Source organism: Prionailurus viverrinus, chromosome C1 (assembly GCF_022837055.1).
Source record: "Prionailurus viverrinus isolate Anna chromosome C1, UM_Priviv_1.0, whole genome shotgun sequence".
NCBI lineage: Eukaryota > Metazoa > Chordata > Mammalia > Carnivora > Felidae > Prionailurus > Prionailurus viverrinus.
This window is the reverse complement of record NC_062568.1, coordinates 71,846,658-71,853,514: the sequence shown is the minus strand read 5'-3', so window position 1 is coordinate 71,853,514 and position 6,857 is coordinate 71,846,658. Positions and strand designations below refer to the sequence as shown.

Genomic DNA, 6,857 nt, shown 5'->3' with positions numbered 1-6,857 from the left:
CTTTCAATCTAATGGCTACTTAATAAGGACTTTCACTTCAATCAATACTTACAAATCATTGGTATTGATATTTAGATAGATTGTTTATCCATATCACCTTCTGCCAATAAACTAATGAAAACATTTGGATTACAATGTTTGCTGTCCTAGAGAACATATTACAAAGAATGATTTTGTGTGTGATTTCCAGGGATTGGACAGACAACTGGTAATGGAATGCCTTTGTATATCATTTTCACTTGAATAAATAAATGTTAAAGGGTTTAATTGACTGCACTTATTAACATTTACAAAATTGTGAGAGATATTATAGTTTTCAGATATATTTTCCCATAAGAAACTGATTGCTTTACATGGTTATTCTCAATTATTTCCACCATAGATCCTCTATCTTTCATTGGTACAGCTTTTTGTGCCTCACAATCCCCACCCCCCTTTTTTTAACAGAGGCTTTGGAATATAATGGGACTGGAGGAAGATATAAATTCTTTGAGTTGTAAGTGAATCATTTGTTACAACTTCCTTCAGGATTGCTGTTGGTTGGTGGTCCTAGGGAAACAGACTGAAAATCAGATTGGCAACCAGGACTTTTAGCAGGTGTTGTTTGGGAGAGCAGGTCTGGACAGTCATGCGAGAGCTTCAATCACTCACTCAGAAAGCTCCAGAGCTGCCGTGCCCCTTGGATTTTTTTAGACACCACGGGGCATGGACCTTTTGAAACCCTTATATGAACAGTCCTGGGATGCCAGCTGCCCTGGAGAGGGCATGTCACTGGATGAAGCATCTTCTTTTGGATGCAGGAAATTCTGTTGATGGGCCAGGTTGTGAGCTGTCAGATGAGGCCTGGGTTCTGAAGGAGGACCTGAGCAGCCTCTTCAGTCACAGTCCCCAAAGGCATGTTTGGAATCAATATACATATATCTATTTATATATTTTCTGTTTTGAGTACAGTGTTTAACTTTTTAAAACTCAAATTTCTCTCAGTTTTCTCTAAGTTTTGGTATTCATTGTTCATTTCAAAATACATGAAAAGGATTCTCTTATTTCTTTTTTTTCTTATTAATGCAGTATTTGTCTTTTCTCTATCAAACCCTGAGCCAACCACTTTCCCCAGACTGCTTGGGGAGGTACGGGAAAAGGAATGACAAGGCGGGGGGTGGGGGGGTTGAGAAAGCTTCTTCACACTCAAAGATGATGAGAAGGGCCACCATCAGGCAAAAGAGCCCCAAGGCCTTGGAGAAAGGCAAAGCCCAGGATGGCATAGGAGAAGAACTGTTGTTTCAGAGATGGGCTCCTGGCATAACCAATGGTGAGGCACTTAAACAGTCTGGGTTCCAGCCCCAGAGCCAGCCACCCCTACCACAGCAGCCCCAGCCCCAGTGAACTTGACTTCGGTATGGCTGTCCTTTGAAATGGCGCTGGTTCTGAAGCTGAAGTTAGGAATAAGTAAGGTCAAGGGATGGGACGTGGGGCTGCCAAACTACTGAGGCTTTCATCTGTCAGGGTCTCTGGTGGTCCTAGAGCTGCTGCAGTGATGCGCTCAACAACTAAGAGGTGCTCCTCACCAGGAAGGGACAGGAGACGAACTTTGCACAGGCGGATGTTTTCAGGGGATGAGGGGCTGTGGCAGGGGAGTTGCTCCCAGTGCAGAGAAGACAGAGAGGGGCAGGTTCTCTTATTTCTAATATGTTTATATAGTTTTAATCAAGTAGGAGACCAGAGGAATGGGAAGGAAGACACAGTACCGTACCAAATGCAAGATGAAATATATTCAAAATGAATAAAAGAATAATTGTAATTTTTCCTCCAAATTTTTACTTACATTGTATTTAGTTAACATATAGTGAATATCAGTTTCATAACTGCAATTTTAAAACAATAATTTTTCATATATATCCTGAAATAACAAAATCATGCAAATAAATAGAGAGTTTAAATAAGGTTTATCCTGAGTGTTTTTTGGTCGTTGGACTCATATCTAGATAAAAAAGGAATGTTGATATACCTTTATCAACAAGAATTACATTCAATAACAATGCTTAAAAGAGATATTTTTTTTTAAGTTTATTTTTTAGAGAGAGTGAACAGAAGTGGGGGAGAAGCTGACAGAGAGAGAGAGAGGGAGACACAGAATCCGAATCAGGCTCCAGGCCCTGAGCTGTCAGCACAAAGTCTGATGCAGGGCTCAAAATCACCGGACTGTGAGATCATGACCTGAGCCAAAGTCAGATACTTAACCAACTGAGCCACACAGGTGCCCCAGGCATTTTCTTTTCTAATTGTTAAACAACTGATTTTTTTTACTAAGCATTTAGGTAAAATATATTATCACACACCAAATGAATTTTTAAAAATATGTTTATTTCCTCTCATATACAACAAGTCTGGATCCACAATTTTAAATTCTAGGTTGTGCTGAGAAATAATTTAAAATGATTATGGAGCAAAAGCTTTCAGAAATATTCAGAAACAGTTCTCAACAACTGCTAACATTTATGGGCTGCTGTATCAGGGAACTGTGATGTATACTTAATGTCACTTATCTCATTTAATTCTCTACAGGACAAATGCTAACTGTATGAAGGCTGTCTTCCAGATACCAATCTGAGACCCAGACTGTTAGTGAAGTTGCCCAAGGCTATAAAGATAGTAAGTAGAGAAAGCAAGAAAGCAAGAGAAAGAAAGAGATCTATCTTTACTTAGGTCCAATAAACAGGGTGTTTCTACTATTATCAAACTATAGAGTTCAACAAAATTGGTAGTCACTTGGTTGGAATTTGAATATAAGCAATATAAATAAGATAATCAGTCAAAGTTCTTGAAACATAGCACTCAGAGGCCATTTCCAACCCATTTTTGGAAAGGGCAATAGGAATAAATATAGATCTAGTGCTGATTGTTCCAAAGTGTATTATGTAGATGGGTATAATAACTATTGTATATGCCTACAAAAAAAGACAATGATGTTGTTCCTTTCCAAAGTCTTTCAAATAAGTATAGGATATAATGGCTTATGAGTATGTATGTATTAATAAATTAATACATATATATTTTACATTGCAGGACCTTAATGTAATAATGTGTGTTATAAACACCCCCAAAAGAGTCTCTGGTATGAATCATAACTCCAAAGGTTTTTGGCCAAATAATCTCTTTTTATTTTAATCTACCATCTCTCAGGACTTATTTCCTTAGGATACCCTTTAGATGCTTCTGTGATATTATGTTAAATATAAATATCCACTCTAAAAGAACAAGGGCACTGAAGTTATAGTTATAAGATGACTGTATCATCTTATACAGCCCTACATTTAGCCCTACATACTTATTTAGCCCTACATAAACTGAAAGAGCAATATAAAACAAAAACTGCACAATAGAATTAGAATCCAGAATTCGGATTTAATTTAAGAAATCCACTTAATATTAACTGAATCACTCTGCTTGGACAGATCCAAACATCCTAAAGTCTTTTTTATGCCAACCCACCCCGAAACTTAAATACATACTCTTCACTAAAACAATCTACAGATTTTGTCAGTCTGGGGCTTGGAAGACATGAGGATAGGGCCGATGGAGATTTGAGGGGCAGACGAGAGGACCAAAACATCAATTGAGCAACAAAAAAAGTGGGCAGAAGTTCATTGAGGGAAGGGAATCAAGTAAATGGACAAAGGTGATGAAAGAGAAGGAAAAAACCAAAAAGAACCCAGGCTCCGTGCAGGCTATCTGAGGTCAGTACCCAGGCACAGGGCATTAGAAACAACTTGATATGATTCAGTGACTTTCTGAAAGTGGTGGTTTCTTCATTTCTTTCTGTCTAGAATTAACTCTTCTGAGGTGCCTACCCAAATGGAGAATATTAGGCACATGTAGCTAGGGATTGAGATGGGAGAATAAAAGCAAGTGTTTAAACAGTTCTCTCTATATGTTAAAGGGCATCTGACAGTACAGGGGAAAATATGTCTGAAATGAAGGACAAAGAAGAAGAGGGAAACACATCATTCCAAACAATGTAGTTACTGTTGCTTCATGCACATGGTCAAATTCTCTTATCCTTTTCTGTTAATTCCTGAAAACCGTTCCCAAGTTATCTCACATTTTTCCATTTCTGAAAGAACCATTGTCAAATTTACATGAAGGATAATTTTGCTGAAAGGATGTACTAGCCCTTCTCAATGATATTTATTAATAGACTGGGGAAGTTAATATATTAGATATTTCTCCAATATTCTAATGACTCTTCACCTAAGATCAGTGCATGCAATGTGGTCACTGGGTATGAGCAGAGATTAAGGAAAATATGATTAAGGAGAAGAAAGCTGCTCCAGTTAATTCTACATTTAACTGACATTTTTTAGCCTACTATTTTGCTTATGGAGTGATTTTTTGAGCATTTGAAGAGGAAAAAATATATTTTATCTGTATGTTGAGATATATTGATCATAGGCAACTGATAAATCACAATAACTGTTCAAATGATAGTCAATAATACAATATATATGAGATAATTTTAAGGTAATATAATACCTAAAAAGGACACTTTATCATTATAGAATCTTACTAAAATTATTCTTAGGCTTTTAGGCTTCTTCATATTAATTTAGCATTTTCAGAAAACATTACAGATAACATGTGATACCAATTATTTTGATTGCTTAAAAGTCCTGTTTAAATGAACTCACTATTTGGAGGTTTAAAAAATGTGAATAGATCATAATATATTTTTTGAACTAGATTCTTATTATTTCAATCTAATTTGTCAATTTCCCGACATTTTAGGTTTATTTCTTAACCAGTTGAGGACTGAAAAAGTCAAACGCATTTTTTATCTCCATTGAAAATATTTATTAACATTACTTCATAAATCTATCCAACATTTGGAATTCTCCTTAAGTGCTTTGATCTCTGTTTATATGGTATTTTGATGCTGAAAATCTTCCAATTTTATTTGAATAGAAATCAGATGTAAAATTTGAATACAAGCTACAATCTTCTTCCACTAACCCTCCATGGTTAAATTCTTGCTATATTTTTTCTGGTTCTCAAGTGACAACCATCAGCCATCTTTATTAAATCTGACTTTATTGAATGTTCAGCTCATTGCATTGTTATCTTTTACACATATTAGATGGAAGTTATTTACTCTTATAAGAATTGAATTTGAAATAACAATGGAATTCCATACATAGCTTTGTTTTTCATTATAAACAAGGCACAATATATTTACATTTATTATGTATAATGTAATCCAAATAAAAGTCTGTATTCTTTTTTTTTTCTACTGACATTGACCAGATGATTTTAAAATTTATATAGAAATGCACAGAACCAAGAATAGACAAGGCAAGCTTGAAAAAGAAAAAATAAAATAAAACAAAATCTACCAGATAATTAAAACGATATGGCATTTGTTCTATTGCATATGAAACGACCAAAAACCAAAAAACGAGTCGAGAAAAAGTCCCACATATATATGATGATTTGATTTATGATAAAGTGGCTATACAGTATGATAGAGCAAAGATAATATTTTTAATAAAATGTGCCAGAGTATTTGGATAAGCATATAGGAAACAAAATATATCTCGACTCTTACTCCACACCATACACAAAATTTAATTTCCAAGAGATTGCTGATCTAAAAGGCAATTACCTTATAAAACAATATACCTTGTAGAAGATAACAGAAAAAAACAACTATGTTAATTTGGAATAGACTAAGACAAGGAGAGCTAATCATCCAGGGGAAAGTTGATAATGAAATTATACTGAAATTTAAAATTTCCATTAAAACAATTTTAAGAAAATGAAAAAGCATCCCAGAGAATTGGAGAAGATATTTGCATTCAGATATCCAACAAAAAAACTCATATCCCCAAATGTACAAGAAACTACTGCAATTCATTATAAAACACACACACACACACACACACACACACACACACTGTATTTCACAGAGATCTTGGGAATTGCTTAAGTGAATGTGACATGACTGAAGGGAACATGGGAAAAAGACTTGGACAAACTCACCAGAGAAAAGAATAAATAAGACATAAGAGAAGATACTTGACAACATTTGTTGTCAGAGAAATTCAAATTAAAAACACAATGCAATACTTCTACTACTTACACATATAGGAAATACTAACACTTTTTAAATCTGATAATACTAAGTATTGGCAAAAGGCTAAGTAAAAGGAATTCTCATGAATTACTGACGGCAGGTAAGTATGACAAAATCAGTTTGGAACAAATCACATGACGGTATCCAGGAAAGATGAATACACACACTCTATGCCAACAATTGGACTTCTAAGTACATACCCAACAGGACACGTATTTACATACATTCCCCAAAAGACAGATTTCAAATGGCCACTCTAGCATTATTTGGGACAACCAAACACTGGAACCAATACAAATGTTCATCATCACGTGAATGAAAAATAAATGTGGGCATATTCACACAATAAAGCACTTGTATAATTTAATTTATGTAGAGTAGAAAGCAAAACTAAAGTATGTTTTTAGAAGTCAAGACAGTGGTTACCCTTGTATTGTGGGTGGTGGTTAGTGACTGGATGAAGGTATGAAGTGGACTGGGCTTCTGGTAATGTCATGTTTCTTGATCAGGGTGTTAGTTATATAGGTGTATTCTGTGTATGAAAATTCACCAAACTGTACAGTTAGGATAGGCACACTTTTGTACATACAATCAATCCTCAATAAAAACTGAAAATCAAAGATGTCCTCTATTGCATACTTCTTAATTTGTCCTCTGATCTCAGAAACATCTGTAGTCAGAAAGACTACAACTCATACTGGTTTTATTTACAAAATATAAGCGATTTAGA

General features: G+C 35.0%; 1 pseudogene; it reads right to left on the bottom strand.

Moving 5' to 3' along the window:
* Positions 1–1,085: 1,085 nt before the first annotated feature.
* LOC125171628 (ATP synthase F(0) complex subunit C2, mitochondrial-like) lies at positions 1,086–6,623 on the bottom strand (annotated as a pseudogene).
* Positions 6,624–6,857: the final 234 nt, after the last annotated feature.